Source organism: Lactuca serriola, chromosome 5 (assembly GCF_051521515.1).
Source record: "Lactuca serriola cultivar US96UC23 chromosome 5, Lser_US96UC23_V15, whole genome shotgun sequence".
In the NCBI taxonomy this organism is placed as follows: domain Eukaryota; kingdom Viridiplantae; phylum Streptophyta; class Magnoliopsida; order Asterales; family Asteraceae; genus Lactuca; species Lactuca serriola.
Window position 1 is genome coordinate 53239037 of NC_136412.1, and position 19540 is coordinate 53258576.

At 35.5% G+C, this 19540-nt stretch overlaps 1 pseudogene; it reads right to left on the reverse strand.

Annotated features, from left to right (window-relative positions):
* Positions 1–16912, reverse strand: part of LOC145049514 (pyruvate dehydrogenase (acetyl-transferring) kinase, mitochondrial-like) — a 28079-nt pseudogene extending 11167 nt beyond the window's left edge.
* Positions 16913–19540: the final 2628 nt, after the last annotated feature.

Consider the following 19540-nt stretch of genomic DNA (forward strand, 5'->3'; position numbering starts at 1 on the left):
GTGTTTAAATAGGGTAAGGTTTGATACCCCCATGTACTACGTTATTTGAAGTGTGGAAAGGGTGCTTGTTTGACAAAGGTGAGTCGATCTTTGTGGTTATTTAAAGTACTTGTTAGGGATTCCACATCTTAGAGGGATTGGAATGAACCTAGCTTGTTTAGGTTGCAAGTACCCTAATTGTGAATGATATGTTGGTGTGAATCATGTTTCCTTCATGGTATTATTTTGTTTGGTATTTCGATGTGAGGGGTGTAATAGGTCTGTTGTAGCCCATTTTGACGATCGGTTTGTGTGGAATAAGAACATCTTGAGATTTAACGATCATAAAAATATGAAGAACATAAAAGAGATAAGTAATTCCATGATTTTACTAGAAAGAGAATTATAAAATATTACATGAAGAACATGGGTTGGGAGAGATAACTCTCCCTCGGTGGGAGAGATCCCACCATACTCTCTCTCTCTCTCTCTCTCTCTCTCTTTCTCTCTCTCTCTCTCTCTCTCTCTCTCTCTCTCTCTCTCTCTCTCTCTCGAAACTATATTTTGTACACACTTACAATAATTCACGACCATCTCTCTCTATTTATAAGGATAGATAAACTAAACAATACAATCAAGGGAATAAAATAACCTAACTATCATTCATAATTTGTAGAGAATTTCCATGCTCCAACATTCTCTCCCTAAATGCTCGCAAATGATGAGGGATACAAATAAGTAATAAATGGCTAAAAGACATAGTAGCCTACTAGCAAGTGTAGTAATAAAAATTTACAATAATGAGAACCAAATGTTGAAATGTCTCTGAAACCCTGAAGTGTCTGTGATCTCTAAATGCAGGTGATGAAATCTCTGCGGTCTAGTCAAAGTTTTCTAAATACCGAGGCTTAAGCATCTCCGGTATTGAAGAGTGAGATTCCAGTCCACAAATCTGATCAGTGAACCAAGCTGATCAACTTCAAAATAGTACCAATAACCTTTGAATTGTATGTCCCATAAACAAATCACACTTCGGCATCAAAAATTTCTGAAACATCTCTAGTTCTCGAATCATAATACACCCAAATTTCTTCAAATAATAACCCGCTAAAAATATGAAACATCCTAAAGTAGAGTCTGAGTAATTATGGATCCGGTAAACATCTAGTGAAGCCAAAAATTTGATCAAAAGATGACCAAAAATCAGTGCCACATCGCATCACTAAATAAATCATCGTCTTCAAAAATCCAAACTCAAAGAATCATAAAATACATATCCGGTTGATAACATAATATTCTCTCCCTATTTTTGATAACCAATGATCGGATATCAAAAATAAATAAATCATAAGGATGGAGAGTGTCGGATACCAAGAGTTTTGCATGCTCTCCCTAGATGTATGAAGGGTCTCGATAAAACACATGAATGAGAGTAAAATAAATACTCTCTGGTCATTTATATGGTTGATTCTGGCACTGAAAAAATGCTTGAACAAATAGCAAAGTAACAAATAATAACTCTACATGAAAAAATCTCTACTATGCTGATAAATACCAATGTACCCGAAATGTAGTGTCGTAACTCCTGAAGTGGTCTTCAACAAATAAAGTCCACATGCTCAAGATACATGGTTCATCAACTGAAGATCAAGAGCGACATATCATAAAAATGCCGTAGAGTGAAGGTTACGAAACAATTTTGTTGATCAGCCGCAACTACGGTACAATCCTCGCGAAGAAAAATATGATGTCCGATTACGGTATGTAGTAATCCTCATGGAAAGAATAGAAAAATTCTTCCAATATAATCAGTATGAAGTAATCCAATGTGACTATCATAGGTTAGGTTGTGGCAAAAATTGGCATTAAAAAAAGTATTTGGTTTTAAAATAAAATAAAGAAATAAATTTTTTTTAATAAAAAAAATAAAAAATAAAACGGTAAGGTATTTGTTGGGTTTCATCAATAAATTGACTAAATAAAAAAATTGGCTGAAAAAAAATTGGTGTAAAAAGAATAATGAGGTTTAATTAAAAAAATATATGGCTGAGAGGGGCTATTTTTCGAGGAAGGGTTGATATGAGAGGGGAAGAGGAAGAAGGAGGAAGCCAGAGGAGAAGGGAGGAAACACGAGGAGGGAGGAGGAAGGGCTACGGGTTGAGAGGGGTAATGAAGGATGAGAAGGTAGTCTGCAGGTTGAGATGGGTAAGGGTTGATGGCTACCGAGGACGTGTATTGAGGAGGGGGGTCTTCGGGTGAGAAGGTCTCCGGGTAGGAGAGGGTCTTCAGGTATGAGAGGTATGCGGGTATGAGAGGGTTTCTGGGTATGAGAGGTCAGCGGGTATGATGTGACACCCCAAAATCGGAACGGTGGAAACGTTCGGGGGTGGAGGACATCATATTTAGTATCACAAGACATGTATCATAGTAATCAAAGTAATGAACAACCATTTCATTAGAAAGAAAGTGTTTACAAAGTATGTGTTCACAAAACATAGAATACATAAGTAATTAACAAAACAAGACATGAAGCTATACTGCTCCATCTTCTGAATTCCCAGTACGAGTACGTGTCTACTAGTTTCCTGAGAATACAAGTTATTTTGAAAGAGTTGATCAGCAATTAAGCTGGTGAGTTCATCAAAATTTTAGTGATGTAAGTATGTTGTATAAAGTTGTAGTAAGTTTGTAAGTTCTGTTTAGAAAAGTTTGCCAGTTCCTCCAGAAAATCCTATATTTCCTGCTTTAATGAAAGATAAGTAAAAATGACTTTACAATCCTTTCTACATGTACTAAATGGATACAAGTTATATAAAACTAAGAGTAAACAAACAATCGATTGTGTGAATTTTCCCTAAGCCCACAACCAAACAAGGAACAGGAAATGAGGCGGAAGGCACACATCCCATTGTTTGTTAGATCGTCGTTGTATATAACCCTGGCGTATTCACTTGGTACTCACGGAGTTAATTGTAATAGTTCCTTTATATTTTATGAAAAGATTCTTTAAGAAAACCCTTATTTCTTATAATAAAAATGGTAACCACAGTGGTTCCTTCTATAATCACTTAGTTTATACTAGCTATATATAATCTAATATCGAATAGATAGTTAATTGTGTGAATCTGCCCTAAGCCCACAACCAAACAAGGAACAGGCAATGAGGCGGAAAGCACACATCTAACTACCTATCGGGTATTAATTATATATAACCCTGATGTATAAACTAAGGTATTATAGAGTTAACCACCTAAGGTCCTTTAAGTTATACTAGTTTAATAAAATGGATTAAACCCTTTACAGGTAAGTTCCTAGTTTTGTATATCAAAAGTTTTATTTGAGAAGTATGTTTTGTATTAGAAAATTGTGCATTGTATTAGTGTCCTATGACTTGACCCATACCTGGTACCCCTTATGATGTCTTAATGTATACGGAACATATATATATATATATATATATATATATATATATATATATATATATATATATATATATATAGTTATAGTTATGATAGAGTTGTTAGGAATTTTCTTTTGAATACATAGTTTTCAGTTGATTTTGCATTGTAAGGACAAATGTTTTCCGCTGCTTTTATAAATAAAATAAATTTTGATTTGACTTATTTATTTATTTGTTTAATTCCTTGCAATGAAATCGTTATGAAAATTGACTTTTGCATATTTCTACAACGAGTGGATATGGTTCTTGTTTATGATGTTTATGGAAAGTCGAGAATTTACCAAATAGGGAGAGTTTCTCATCGCCCAAGTTTCAATTGGACAGAAACTTGGAATCATGCATCTTGGTTGCACGATGAATGAGAAATTTCATATTTGGAAATTAGACTAATTCATTCACAAAGTGTCAAGTGAAGGACTAGGAGATCGAGTACACAAAGTTGCGTGTTGATCAAGTCCTCCATAAGAATAACAAAATATTCGTCATGATTTACTAAAGGTTTAGTAAATATGATTATACTTATAAGATTAAGTGTAATTCTAAATTGATTGCAAAAGTTTAAATCAATAGCAGAACGAATAAGAAGAATCAAGTAGGCAGAAAGATAAAAGTTTCTCCATTCTAAAAAGAAGGGAGAGTACCTTTTATGCTTTATGATATGTCTTAATGATTAAGAACCATATCTCAATTGATCCTCTAATAGAGTCTTAGTACAATTGCATGTCTAAGAAGAGGATTCGAGAATTGAAGAAATGGTTAAATCAAGAAGTCAATCATACTTCGTTCCAAAACAAGTCTTAGAGTTAAGATTGTGAAATTGACTGATAAGTATTAAGAAGGTTTATAACATTCATCAAATGCGGAAAGTTGTGATGTCTTGGATAAGACAAAGACCAACTAGGACCAATTTATGAAGTGTTTTGATAAAAAAAAAAAAAAAAAAAAACTACACTAACTCTTGAATATTTGTTTGTCAAGAAATGTTTATTGACAAGAGAATCTTATATGTCAAGGAGCCAGTGGAAGTCTTAATGGTCTTGAAAGGTTTCAAGAGCAAATCAAAATAAACCTTAGCGGTCATCACTAACACACGAGTTGAGGTTTACAACCTATCGTGTTGACACTATTTTGTTTCTGTGCCATTCCAATTGAGTTAATCATTCATGTGAGTCCTACGAGCTCTCATTTGAATGCATAAAAGGCAAGCACCTTGATCAATGAAAGTACATTGATAGGAAAGGGTGAGCTGCTTAACTACTTGGAAGACATGGTGGGCAGTTGTGCTACCATAAGGCAAGAAATCACGATTAAGAAAGTTCGGTCCATATGAGCTTGATTTTGTCGTAAACTTTGGTTTTGACAAATTCACATGGATAGGAACACATACACCATTAAAATATAAGTGTCATAAGATTCCCTCCTTCATGAAAAATAACTGTGAGGAAATGCTTTAACTAAGAAAGATTTTAAGAAGATAGTGATTGTAAAAATTGTATTCTCGAATTCGATTATGGTTACGGTATCCCTTTCCATAATTTGAATTGTGAAGTTTGGCAATTAGTCCGAATTGTTTAGACACACATATGAGCCATCTAAGGCAAAGGTGTATAAGTTTAAGAAGCCTTGATAAAAGATTATCAAAGCATTAAGTATTAGAAACATGAACTTAAGAGATTCAATAAGTATTGTTTTTCTGAAAGTTAAGTTGTTTCTGAATACATGTCAAAGCTAGTGGGAGCATAAGTGTTATGTTTATAATAATCATCATGATAGTGGGAGCATAAATGTTATGATTGTATGATTATTAAGGAAAGAATTGCAAGTTGGCAATATTAATTATAGAAAACAAGAGTTATACTTTGCAAAGTCGCAAGAGTTGTAAAGTTGTTTTGCTATAATTAAGGGAGAGAATATTATGCTTCATTTCAAATCTAAAGGCTTAGGTTGAGAAATGTTAATAAATTTAGTCAAATGTACATAGTGTGTTCTCAAAATTTCGATTATGATTACGGCATTCCTCTTCACAATTTGAAATTTGAGAACATAGCAAATAAAATATTATGGCAGAAGATTGATGAAGTATCAAATCTTTATGTAAGACATTATGCATTGTGTCGCATACGCTTTGAGGATTAGGATCGATTGCATAGGCTATAATATTTGACCATTCTAAAATTTTCAAATGTCTAGCGCATTTAGAAGGAAAAAGGACAAGAATCGGTTTTGACTAAGATAATTAAACAACTATCAAAGGACAATCCAAAGTTCATCGAGGATTGGTCGCTTGTGAGTAGTTGGAAGTATAGTATTGGAAAATATGGAAATGTTTCCATATTGGATGGAACATATCAACATTATTATGAATAGATAAGATTCTATTAAGAATGAGTTGCCATATGGAAAATATGGAAACGTGTCCATATTGGGAATTGAATATTGAAAATCTATGTGTATATTAGAAACTTTTATGCAAAAGGATGTTCAAAGGAATGTTCTTTGAGTGAGAGACATCATATCTAAGAAATTGTATTATAACAATCTCTGATAGAGAACTTTGTAATATCATTGGCAATAGTCTTTGTGACTTTGGTGCAGTGATATTACGAAAGGATCATTGCATAAAATGTTAGAATCTAGCATATTCTATAAGTGGCAAGAATTTGATATTCTTTCACTTATGAAAAAGGATTTGGAGTTGTGAAATGAGTATGATAGGAAATGTGTTCAGTGTGATCTAAAGTAAGAACCATAGGTAAACATTGTGTGCATGCTAAGAGCATGGGACAAGTGTAATAATTCAAGTAAGAAGTTGATTACCCAAAACGACAAATAATGAGTAATCGATATGGTGATAAATAAAAGGTGTTTTATTTATGCTCAAAGGTTTGAGGTCATATAGGATTAGTATTATCCTGGTGTTTCACTTTGCATGTTTTGACTTCCTGAATAATTTAATTGGTTTAGAACAGTCAAATTATTCGAACGGGCCATAGTCGTTCATATGTTGGAAGTAATTATGAATGAAGACTGTCATGAATTGGTGTGTGGAATGTCTAAAAGAGTATTAGACATAAGCAAATGTTTGCTGCAACGTTCATGAGTGCTTATGAATATGAATTTGAGCATTGGATTAAACCCACGCTCACTTGGATCACTCCATGGATTGTGTCACGAGTGATTGCTGAGACGATAACATTTTATATTCTTGAAACCGAGATGTGTGAGTTGTATCTTGCAAATCGGTTGCACATTGATAATATGTAAACGCACCAGTAACTTGGTGTCATAAAACATATTGTTGTGTGTGATTCGGTGAGTAAGTGCAAGTAAGCATTGTATCAAAGTTTATCTGTTCCTTTTATCCAAAGTAGGATAAAAGCGATATCTTTGGGCCCCACGATGATTTAGTGATGAAAAATGTAAATGCTCGGCCGGGCTAGGGCTAATTTTATTTGTTCAATTAGTCAGTCGTCATAAATCGGAATTCGAGAAATAGTACAAAGAGAATGATTTGAAATCATGTCTTACGATATCTAGAATGGAGGAATATATGATCCCTTATCTAAAGGACACACGTATCTGATAGGATCAGAGTTGACTGCGGCTTTGGAAAGCTACGATTGCAGATCAGGATCTGAAGTCATACGCATAATAGTTATTAGACTTATGCAAGTGGGAGACTGTTGAATTAGTGTCTAAGTCCATAACTATTTTGGTATGTACTTGACCCAAGGGTGCATGGTCCTTTTGGGTTGCCTTCACCAAAGCAACTTGATAGGATGAATTATGGAGAGAAAGGATTAAATATGATTTATTAATATATTATGAGAATAATATATTAAGGGAGAAATCATATTGTTTAATTAATATTAGTCAATACATAATTAGTAATTAGTTTTGTGACTAAAAGAGATTAATTAAACTTAAGGGACTAGAATTGTAATTACAAGATAATTGCAATTTGGGCCATGGATTGCCTTGTATTAAGGAGTGGACAAATTCTATGGGGAAACCCATGAGGAAATCGTCCAAGCCCTTAAGGAAAGGAATCCATGGGTTGCTTAGGTCTTAAGCATCCAAATTAGGGTTTCCTTGTTAGATAACCCTAATAGCCTCCTATATATATGGATCCCTTATGACCCAAAAATGTGGCTAAGCATCCTTCTAGGGTTTCACACGTTTAAGGGCAGCCTCCATCCTCTCTTCTCCTCATCCTCTTGCTCTTGGTGTTTGTGAACCATTATAAGAGTGACATTTGTGACTCTAAGCTTTAGAAAGTCAATACAAGGAGGATTTGAGATTGTTATTGCTACATAACAATCAAGGTTTGATCTAAACCCTTAATTATATGTTATATTGATTATCATATGCTAGATCTAGGGTTTATAGTCTTGGATAACTTGCATGTACAATAGAGAAACCTAGATCCAAGCATTAGGGTTTGTATGAGCACATAGGATGTTCTTAGGACCAAAACCCATCAATAACTCCGTCCTGTCTTGGTAGAAGACTGCTTTTATTAAAGAAAATATAGGATTTTCTGGAAAAGACACTAATGTAATGGATACTCTGAAACTACCACTTTTATTAAGTTATTTGGTTAAAATGCCACTAAATACTTATGAACTCACCAGCATTTGTAAAAATGTTGATACTCGCTTTTCAAATAACTTGTATTCTCAGGTCCGCATTAGACAAGTACATCCCCGGAGCTGTTGATGAAGATAGCTTAGTACCATGTTGTACTTATTATATTTACTTGTATTACTTTGATGTATGGTAATGTAAACCATGTAAAACTATTACTATTAATGCAATGTTTTGGTTATACTTTGATTACTATAATGCATGTGTTGTGATCTTTGACATGACGTCATCCACCCTAGAACATTTCCGTCGTTCCGGTTTTGGGGTGTGACAAATTGTCTAACCAACAGATTATCCTTAGGATTTGCCCCTTGAATTATATGCTTTAGGGACAGAAAGTGAGGATAATGGGAATTGGTAATCGTGTTAAATGATTTGATGAAAATAAATAATTAAAAGAATTTAATTATTATGGTTTGAAAACCCTACATGCTCACCGGGCCCCCAAGCCTGACCCACTTAGTTTCTTGTATTATAGGTAGTGGCACAAGAGCATATGTGTGATGATTAGATGATAGATTAATGGATTGTAGGCCATCAGAATAATAGATGTTTGTAAGGCCTGAATTATTTCTGTTTATGCTAATGTACTGTATTGACGATGAAATCCCATGGTTTTTAGTATATATAAAATACATTTCTTCGGAAATGCTTTGATAATACCATTATCATATTTTTTGGGAACAAATTCTGCAATATTATTTTTCAAAAAGGATACTCTGGTTTTAAATAAGCATAAAAAATCGGACTTCTATGGCCATGAAATTGAGGATGTCACACCCAATAACTCCTTGAGTTGTGATGAAAACTCCTTCATCTCAGATGGCATAAGGTGATAAGTTGCCCTGGAAAACGGGGCCACACCAGAGATCAGCTTGATCCTAAACTCCACCTACCTCTTAGGAGGCATTCCTGGTAGATCATCTGGAAAAATATCACGAAATTCCCTCAACATAGGAACATTGGAAAATTGACTTCTTCTTCTTCACTTGAGTGTCAACCACATATGCATGGTAACTTGAGCATCCATGTTGAAGATAATGCCTAGCCCTGGTAGCCAAACATAAGGTTGTACCAACTCTAGTGCTCTCCCTATAGATGGTGAGTCCTCTCCCACTTTGGGTATGAACTACTACTAACTAATGCTCATAGTTGATCAATGCCCCGAACCGGCTCAACAAATCCATATATGTGATCACACATACCTCTGTCATTGGAATAGGAATAAAGTCTATGAAAATCCTACACCAAATATCTCCAGCATATAGTCACGATAAACATCTGAAGCTGAAACCATGCGATCATCGGCGATGATGACCTCCAGAGTTCGATCCAATGATCCAAGGGGAACACAAAAATCATCGTTAAACGATGACGACACAAATGATCAACTAACACCCGAGTCAAACAACACTAATGCAAAAAATGAATTTATTAGGAATGTACCTACATAACCATCGATATAAGCATATAGGAAATATAAATTTATAAAAATATAAATGAATACAAACAACGACGTCCAGCACCGCCATGGCCTCCTCTTCTGTCAATGGGAAAGCTCTCCCTTAGGGTTTGGGGGAATTGGCCTTCCCCTGGCGTCCGTCCGTGATGCACAAAGTCACAGGACCTGGAGTCTATACTGATCTCAAGGCAAGAAATAGACAATCCTCACAAAATGCCCCTCTTTTCCACACATATAACAAACCGCCCCGCCTAACAAGGCCCCTCATGACCCATACTGCACTTGCTGCAAGTGTGGCCCCTTTAACCTCCTGATCTCGAATCCGCTGGTTTAAACCGCTTAGTCGGCGGTTGCGACTACACTAGAACATGCCTCTTCTCCCTTCTTTGATTCTCCACCTCACCCTGTCTTACCTGAGTCTCTAACTCAATCTCCTTTCTCCTGGTATTAGACTGTAGCTTACCCAATGTACAGTAGTGAGAGTTCATCACGAACTTTATGATATCCTTCTTGAGCATACTCATGTACCATGGCATCCGCACGTACTCCGAGGAAGCATACTCAGGGAAAAACAAGGATCTCTCATGGAACATCCTATTGATCTCGGCACCAACTATGTCGTCTGCCTGAACGATGGGTACTCTTAATTCAGCTGCTCTCTCACCACCAAAGGTACATACTCATCCTAGAACATCTTAGAAAACCACTCCCATGCCACTAGTTCCCGCTCCGCAAGAGAGTACCTAGTAGTCACAAACTTCCACCAGTCATTCACTACCAAGTGAAGAAGGTTCAGCGCAAATCTAACCTTCAGATCCTTCAGACATGAACATGTATAGAAGCATCCATCAACATTGAAAATCCACCTCAACACAACGACTGGCTCCTTAGTCCCACCAAACTTTGGGGGATTCGTGTTGTTAAATTCCCATTATTGCATCGAAACACCCTAAGGCAGCCTTGCAGTAGCAACGGATGTGGTGGTTATGATAACAACAACCTTAATGAGAGCGGTGTAACGCTCGTCGAATAGCTCAATCAACGTGGTCTTAATAGACCCAAACATCTCCTGAATCGCCTCCTTCATAACTATGGCCACCTCTGCGGAAATTATCCTACGGATCTCATCATCACTTGTACCCGGCCTCTCTGGGTCGCTAGAACCTAAACTTATGTACTGAAACATGCAAGGAAAAAGGTGAAAAACCAAGCCATATCATATACATACATGAAACACACCCCTAGTACTTCCCTATTAGTCTCGGGACTCTTCCTAAATCTCGTACGGATCATGTGATTTCAATGATATGGGACCATACTACCTTCAACACCTATCCGTATGTGACTCAAAATTCCTCCTAAGGCCCCAAATCACTAAGCTACTATGCAATAAATGCATTAGCACACACATCTATATGCTCCAAAAAGCCACATCTAACTCTTAGGTACTTATTAACATGTTGTCGTGGGCGTCTTAAGCAAATAATATTTCACTGCTCAAATGCACTAAAGGATAGCATAGGGAAGAAAAGTTGATTCCTCAGGGACACAACCTAATGGTCAATGTCTCTTTATGTAAGGCGCATACTAGTCAAAAAATAGAAAAATATAAAAAGGGATTATTTATTATAACTAAACTAAAAATAGAAGTTAAAATAACTAAAAAAATTCAATAATAAAAAACAAGTTTAGTTTTGCTGCAACTTTACTAATCATGCAATCAACATAAGCCTGATTATTCAAAATGTGTTTTATCTAAGTTGGTACTCAGAACAACTAATCAGGTCTAGCACATTCTCTTTTACCTAATTAGTTAAATAAAAAAAGCACTTCAATTAAACCTAAATTTTTATTGATCTAATTAAACAAGCTCTTAATTAAATTCAGAAAAGCAACATTATGATCTGTGTAAAATTCCCAACAACATCCAGTACTTCTCACAAGCCCAGAAGTGTAACGATATGAAATTTCAGTTTATATCGGAGTTAAATACTAACATGGAACCAATCTGATACTTGTTACTTATTACATGTTGATTAGAACAATTTGATAAGTTTTATAGGTTACAAAACATGAGGCGAAATAACTTAACCCTTAAGTTGACATGCAACCTATTTGGATCTAAGTTTTCTCTATTGATAGCCATAATCTATGAATATCGAGAACCCTAATGAAGCCCTGTTATTGTAAAAAATAACAAGGGATTAGGGTTTACATACCACTTGATTATTATAGTAAATAATCAAAACAATTCATGTCTTCAAATGCCTAGGAAAGTAAGAAACAAAATCTTGATGCCTCTAATGGTTTGTACCCAAACCCTAGTAGTTAGAAGACTTGAGGAGAGAGGAGATGGAGTAGGAATTTAGGCTATTCGTTTGGTAGAAGTGATGGACGAAAATGAGGAGCCAAGGTGTGACAACCCAGAAAATACGTTGTCAACCGCAGTTACAGATCTAACGTCACCAACAACATTTAAATTAAGTACTCTAAAATCAAATGATGTATAAATGAAAATATCCAAATTTTGATCTTTGTTATGACTCAAAATTTAGTTCATGAAAACCCACGTCATCATATGAGCAAGTTAACATTTACAAGTGAGTTCACGACCCTATTTTCTAAGCCTTTTCGGGGGGGGGGGGGGGGGGGGGATACATATTAAAATGCAACTATACATAGTTATTACTAACTATATAAGATTAGTTAGATAATTATGCTCCTACCATGAGTATGATATTATTCTTAGTGGATACTCTGCCCAAATTTTAAAAGTTACTATTATGCCTAGTTGTTATAGTGATTCACACTGATAGAAAATATCATATATAGTTGTTAAGTTGGCCAGTTTTAAGGAAACACCGATACTCAAGTCGTTATTATAGCCACCATTTGGATAAGATTAGTACCTGGTGGTTACTCTGCCCAAATACTCGACTATGAAAAACACACTAATTATATATGTATAAGACGAATAATATATGTAATAACTAACTCGCATAAATACAACAAGGAATAACAACACGGCCAACTAGGGGAGACCTGTACAACAAGAGTTAGATGAGACAAGATTCATCAATACGTTAAAAGATTTTCAACTAGCCCCTGGCCTATACTCGTTAAATCTTAAGTGATCCGGAAGGATATGTATAGATCTATACGGGATTGACACTCCCACTTGTGGTTGCTATCTACAACCTGATGACATGTCGAAGCAGGCATAACTTTCTAAACACATTTTCCACGTTTGATGTAGCATCATGGTTTTTCGGGGAACACTCAACAGTTATAGATCAATTATAGGAATTCACTGTAATATTGTTAAACATAATCTACTACTTTTAAGGGACCTCTTGAAGAGAGTGGTAGTACAGACAACACGATAAAGGAATACTAGGATAATATTACCCTAGTACCAACAATGGATTTCATAGATTTCATGAAGAATTTTAGAAAGTAATACAGTACATCTTTCTTTTCATAAACAAGAATCCATGTTCAAATCTAGTTACTAAACTATCTGAACCCACTACCAGCAAAATTAAATAAACAGTTTGATACACAAATCTACTAATATAAGTTAAGAAGACAACAAGCACTAACCTAACAAACTCGACAGGGTATTTTCAAGTATACAAAACATGTCAACTGACCAACATTATGTTGACCTTTCAAAACTCATATATATTCCTAGGTGACCAATGGAGGAAAAAGATTATGAAGAAAATCACATTCTATGTTGGGGTCGGAAATGGATTAGTCTTCGCGATGTGTAGGGAATGTTTCCTAGTCGTAGGTTTGATTCTCTCAGGGAGTAGTTTCTACTGGGGGGATTACTGGGGTTAGAAATGGCTCAGTCGCTTCGATGTGTAGGGAAGGTTTCCTAGTCACAGTCGAATGTAGTAGGCACTAGAGGTCTGAATGCGATATATGTACAATCGTAGCTCCTTTCCTAACACCACATGGTTTTGGGAGAGTTGGTAGCGCCTTAGATCCAATAGGTGGTATCAGAGCTAGGGTCGCTGGTTCGATTCTCTCAGGGACCAATTTCTGAGAGGTGGGATTGTTGGGGTCAGAAATGGCTCAGTCTTCGTGATGTGTAGGGAAGTTTTCCTAGTCGCAATTGAATGCCATAGACGTTAGAGGGATGAAAGCGTTGTATGTACAAAGGTAGCCCCTTTCCTAGCACCAATTGGTTTTGGGAGAGTTGGTAGCGCCATAGGTCCAATAAATGGTATAAGAGCTAGGTCTACTGGTTCGATTCTCTCCAGGAGCAATTTCGAAGGGTGGGGGGGAATTTTTGGGGTCAGAAATGGCTCAGTCTCCATGATGTGTAGGGAAGGTTTCCTATTCGCAGTCGAATGTTGTAGGCGCTAGAGGGATGAATGTGTTGTATGTTCAAAGGTAGTGCTACCAACTCTCCCAAAACCAATTGGTATTAGGAAAGGCGCTACTTTTGTAGATATAGAAGATTCAGCCCTCTAGTGCCTACATCATTCGAATGCGACTAGGAAACCTTCCCTACATACCACGGAGACTGAGCCATTTCTAACCCCAACCACCCCCCCCCCCCTCAAAAACTGCTCCTTTAGAGAATCAAATTCACAACCCTAGCTCTTATACCACTTATTGGACCTACCAGAAATCACTTTACTCAATATGAGAAGAGAAAGGTAGCTCATAGACTATTGTGAATACAACCTAATTGGGAAGAAACTTTCATAAGAAAATTTTCATTAAGACTTCGTACGCAAAGAGTCTATGAGGCTTGTGGGTAACATGTTGTAGCATGATTCTAGGGACACTTAACTAGTACCAAAGTTTCGTATCATACCAGCACCCTGTGGATCTTCTTGTTAGGCATGAGAAAGTGCAACACGTTGTTCAAATAGAGTTCTCCAATAACATTAGAAAATCAGGAAAATATACTTTTGTGATTTTTGATTTTTGAAAATTAAAATTCAATGAAAACAAAGAATTTATGGATTGTTGATTTTCGTAAGGAAAAGCCAAAAAATAAGAAAATCTTTTTGGATTTTTGAATTTTGTTAAGAAAAGACAAAAAATTAAAATATTCTTTTTGAATTTTTGATTTTGATAAAGAAAAGACGAAAAATAAGAAAATCTTTTTGGAATTTTGACTTTTATAAAGAAAAGATGAAAATAAGGAAATCTTTTTGGATGTTTGACTTTTATAAAGAAAAGACGAAAAATAAGAAAATGATATCACCAGCATTGGTTATTTGTTAGGAATAACAAATATTTTGCATGCAAACCAATGCTTTACCATCTCCAAAGAGATTTCCTAAAAACAAGTGCTCACCAGTGGTACACACTTCCCATTGATAGACCATTTTCATTCGTTAGGTGTGAACTTGTGTTGAATGGATCAGGGACAAAGTCGAATGCGAAGCGAGTCGAACACTTAATGTGAACAGTAACCTCCGAACGAAATTTTGACAAGTAACGAAACTTAGTCCAAATAACAAAAGTCAGAGCAAAATTTTCGCATCTCAAATTCAGGAAAAATTAGGTAGAATTAGGAACATAACAAGTTTCACTCATTCCCAATTCGTTTAAAATTCTTAAAAATGATTTTTTTGTCCAGTGGATTTGTAAAAATATAAGCAAGTTGGTCAGTTGTTTTAACAAAATGAACTTCAATACTCCCATCTTCAACATGATCTTTAATGAAGTGGTAATGAAGTGAAATATTCTTAGTTTTGGAATGTTGAACTGTATTATGACATATGCGAATTGCTCTTTGAGATTCGCAGTATAATCGAATTTTTTTCATGTCAATCGCATAGTCATGTAGTTGACTTTGGATCCTAATCACTTGAGAAGTAGAAGCTACAACAACAATGTATTCAGCCTCTGCTATCGAAACTAATACACATGTCTTCTTCGTCGACTGCCAACTCACAAGTTTCCCATCTAAGAATTAACATCCTCCTGTAGATCAGCATCTGAGAAATCTTGGATAAAGAATCTTGTATTTGATGAATATCATAACCCAAGATTCGTGCCATGAAGATATTAAAAGATATTTTTCACCGCTTTAAGATGGGATTCTCTTGGATTAGCTTGATACCTAGCACAATTTCTCACAGAAGAAAAAAATTATATCACGTCGACTTGCAGTTAACTACAAAAGCGAGCCGATCATGCTTCTATATGTTTTGGGATCAACAGCTAGCTTATCCAATGAAGGACCTAAACGAGTTCCGACTGCCATAGGAACTTTAGCTTTCGAGCAATTCATCATTACAAATCTTTCAAGCAAGTTTCATGTATAATTTATTGATTAATGAAAATTCTTTCCATGCTCTGATGAAAATTCAAACCAAAGAAATGATTGATTTTCCCCATCACGCTCATTTCAAATTGACTCTTTATTAGTTCCTCAAACTCCCTTGACAATGAAGGGTTAGTAGAACCAAATATAATGTCATCGACATAAATTTGAACAAGCATTAGCTGACCCCATACTTTCTTTCGAAATAAAGTGGGATCAACTGATACTCGCTTAAATTTCACGATTTTTCAAAAAATTGGTAAGCATCACATACCAAGCACGAGGTTCTTGTTTTAACCCATAAACTACTTTGTCAAGGATATATTAATGATCGAGATACTTATCATTTATGAAACCGGGTGGATACTCGACATAAACCATCTCTTCAAGAACACTGTTAATAAATGCATACTTTACATCCATATGGTAGACGTCGAAGTTCTTATGAGCTACATCAACCAAAAAAATTCATACAGCCCCGAGTCTTGCGACGGGGGCAAAGGTTTCTTCATAATCAATTCCTTCTTGTTGAGAATAACCTTTTATTACTAATCTAGATTTTTTGTACAATATTGCCATCATTTTCCATTTTATTTTTAAAACCCCATTTGAGACCAACAATCGAAACATCATCAGGTTTGGGAATTAATCTCCAAACTTTGTTTCGTTCGAACTCAGCTAACTTAGACAGCATCGCAACATCCCAATCAAGATGTTCTAATGAATTCTTGACTTTTTTAGGTTCGATTTTTGAAATAAAGACATTAAACATATGGAATTCTTGATGACCATTCAGAACCTCATTCTTGGCTCGAACCTGTGCTCGTGTTAACACACCTGAACTTAAATCACCAAGAGTTTGTTTTTTAGGATGATCCTTTGTCTATTTCTTCATAAGAGGAAATGCAGGATCAAACTCCAAATTTCCATCCTCAAATGTCTCCTTTGTTTTTGATAATTCATCTGAAATAGAGATATTATCATTAAGATCATGAAATTTGTTGCCTTGAGCATCATTATCATCATGATTCATTCCACTTGGCTCCCGCTCAACCAATGGATTCATTGTCTGGTGCTCCCTCTCAACACCAGCTTGAGAAGTCAACAAGTCCCCCTCAACATCTCAATGTGAATTCATCAAATTTCCCTCAATTTGAGTTTGAGAAGTCAAATTTCTTCTTTGAATATGACGTGAAGAAATCAAGTTCCCCCCTTCACTTGACCGTCATTCGAATTTTGTGCTCTTTCAACATTGTATCTTGAGGTTGATGATGAATGTGCTTCATTTTCTTCATTAGTAATTGAGGAATCATCTGAGTGCTTTGATACCTCTGTAAATTGATTATCTTCAATATTGATCTATACATCAATTGCCTTGTCAGGTATGCCAAAAATTAAATCAAGATCGACATCAAAAGTAAGCATTTTCTCAGAATCTTCATTTGTTTTAGAAATGATTGGTTTCTTTAAAAGTTCTTGTTTAACTATCTTGACATAGTAATCATCAAATGTGAGATTGAATGTTTATTCAACTTTTCATTTTCTTTTGTTCAATGCCCTATATGCGGTAGAATTATGTGAATATCCCAAGAAAATCCCATCATCAACTTTCGTCTGAAATTTGGAAAGGTTATCGTTGAGATTCATTATGAAGGAATGAACGATTTTGCATAAAGCAAGTTGTCAAAACTGCTTCTGCCTAAAAGTTTTGAGGCAAATTCTCATATATGAGCATCGTTCTAGCCACTTCACAAAAAGAACGATTCCTCTTCTTGGCAATACTATCTTGCTTTGGTGTGTAAGGAAATGAAAAGTTATGTGAAACTCCTAGTTCAATAAAAAGTGAATCTAAAATCCGATTTTTGAACTCAGATCCGTTGTCGCTCTTTATCTTGCGAACTTTCTTCTTCAAACTTAGTTCTATGTTTTTGATAAAACTGATCATTACTTGAGTTGTTTCCGACTTCTGTCTAAGAAAGAAAACCCAAGTAAATCGAGAAAAATCATTAACAATAACAAGTATATACTTCTTCTTATTGAGAGACTCAACGGTCGAAAGAACACACTAGTCAATGTGAAGAAGTTCCATCGGTTAATCGTTCTTTGAATCAATAGTGATTGGATTACCTTGACGATGTTGTTTAACCTATTCACAAGTTACATATAATGAATAATTGTCGAATTTTAAAACAGGAATACCACAAATAATATCATTAAGAACAAGTTTGTTTAGATTTTTGAAGTTAAGATGAGAAGTTCTTCGATGCCATAGCCAATTGAGGTCAGATGAAGCTTTCGATAGTAAGAACACAGAGGGTATAGCCACTATAGATTTCATGTCCAAAGTAAACTTATCACCCTTCCTCTTCAACTTCAATAAAAATTCCTTTGTTTCTTTCTTGGAAATTACTCTTCCTTCCTCATCAAAAAGCACTTGGTTCCCAGTTCCTACTACGAGTTGAGATACACTTACGAGGTTATGCTTTAACCCTTCGAAATAAGCGCCTCTTTTCACTGTGAACTTTCCATTTGTAACTTTCCCATATCCCTTAACCTTGAACTTTTGGTTGTTCCCAAACTTACTCTAACATTCTCTAACTTGTGAATATCTCTCAAATTCTCCTTCCTTCCAAGCATGTGATGTGAGCACCCACTATCGATATACCAATTTTCTTCATATTGATCGTCACATAGTACATGCAATCAGTTAGAGAGAGACTTAGATCCCTAAGACCTTTTGGCTCCTTGTACATAAGCTTAGAATGTATTGTGCAATGTAGAACTAAAGATCCAATTATGAAATTTGGTCTTAATTATGCCGGTTAAGTCAACTTCGTCAGCTTTAGGCATTGATATGTAATCATGCAATGGAGAAGTTTCTGCTGGGTTTTAGTATACTACAACATCCTATGGTGCACATACAACCCTAAAAGCTTTGGATCTATGTCTTCTCTAATACTAGCTAGAAGTTTACCTCTTTGTGTAGCTTGTAGAACTTGATGAATTTGGCCTTTAAAAGCTTAGCCCCAATAGTGTGGAAGCCTCAAATGGAATCACAAAATATCATGGACAAAGGCGGAACTTGATAGAGAATCCTACCCTCACCAAACCGTCCATATCCTCCAAGAATACATTAGTGGTGATTTTGGATATGAAATAATATATTTATATATGGGATTCAAAAGGTCATGGGTTAATCCAAACCCATACCCATTGGTTTTATGATCCATGGTTCATATGGCCCAACTCTTTATGTATCCATACATAAACTTAGTCCAACATGGATCATAAGCCCAACACATATAAATATCACTAATTACCATAATTAGTCCCCATAGATTTAATTAGTCTCTTTTGATCACTAAATTAATTCCAAATTAATTCTCAATCAATACTAATTAAAACATATGATTTCATATTAATATATTATAACTTATAATATATTAATAAATCATATATACAACCTTCTGTCAAGAATCCATCCTAACAAATTGTCCTGATGATATGTAACCCAAATGGACCATGCTACTCTCGGGTCGAGTACATACCAATAATATTTATGGGCTTAGAGATCTAATCCAATAGTCTCCCACTTGGATAAGTCTAAAACTATCATTGCAAGTATGACTCCAAAACCCGACTAGCAATCGTAGCTCTTAAAAGTCGTTATGGAACTCTGACCTAGTCAATGACG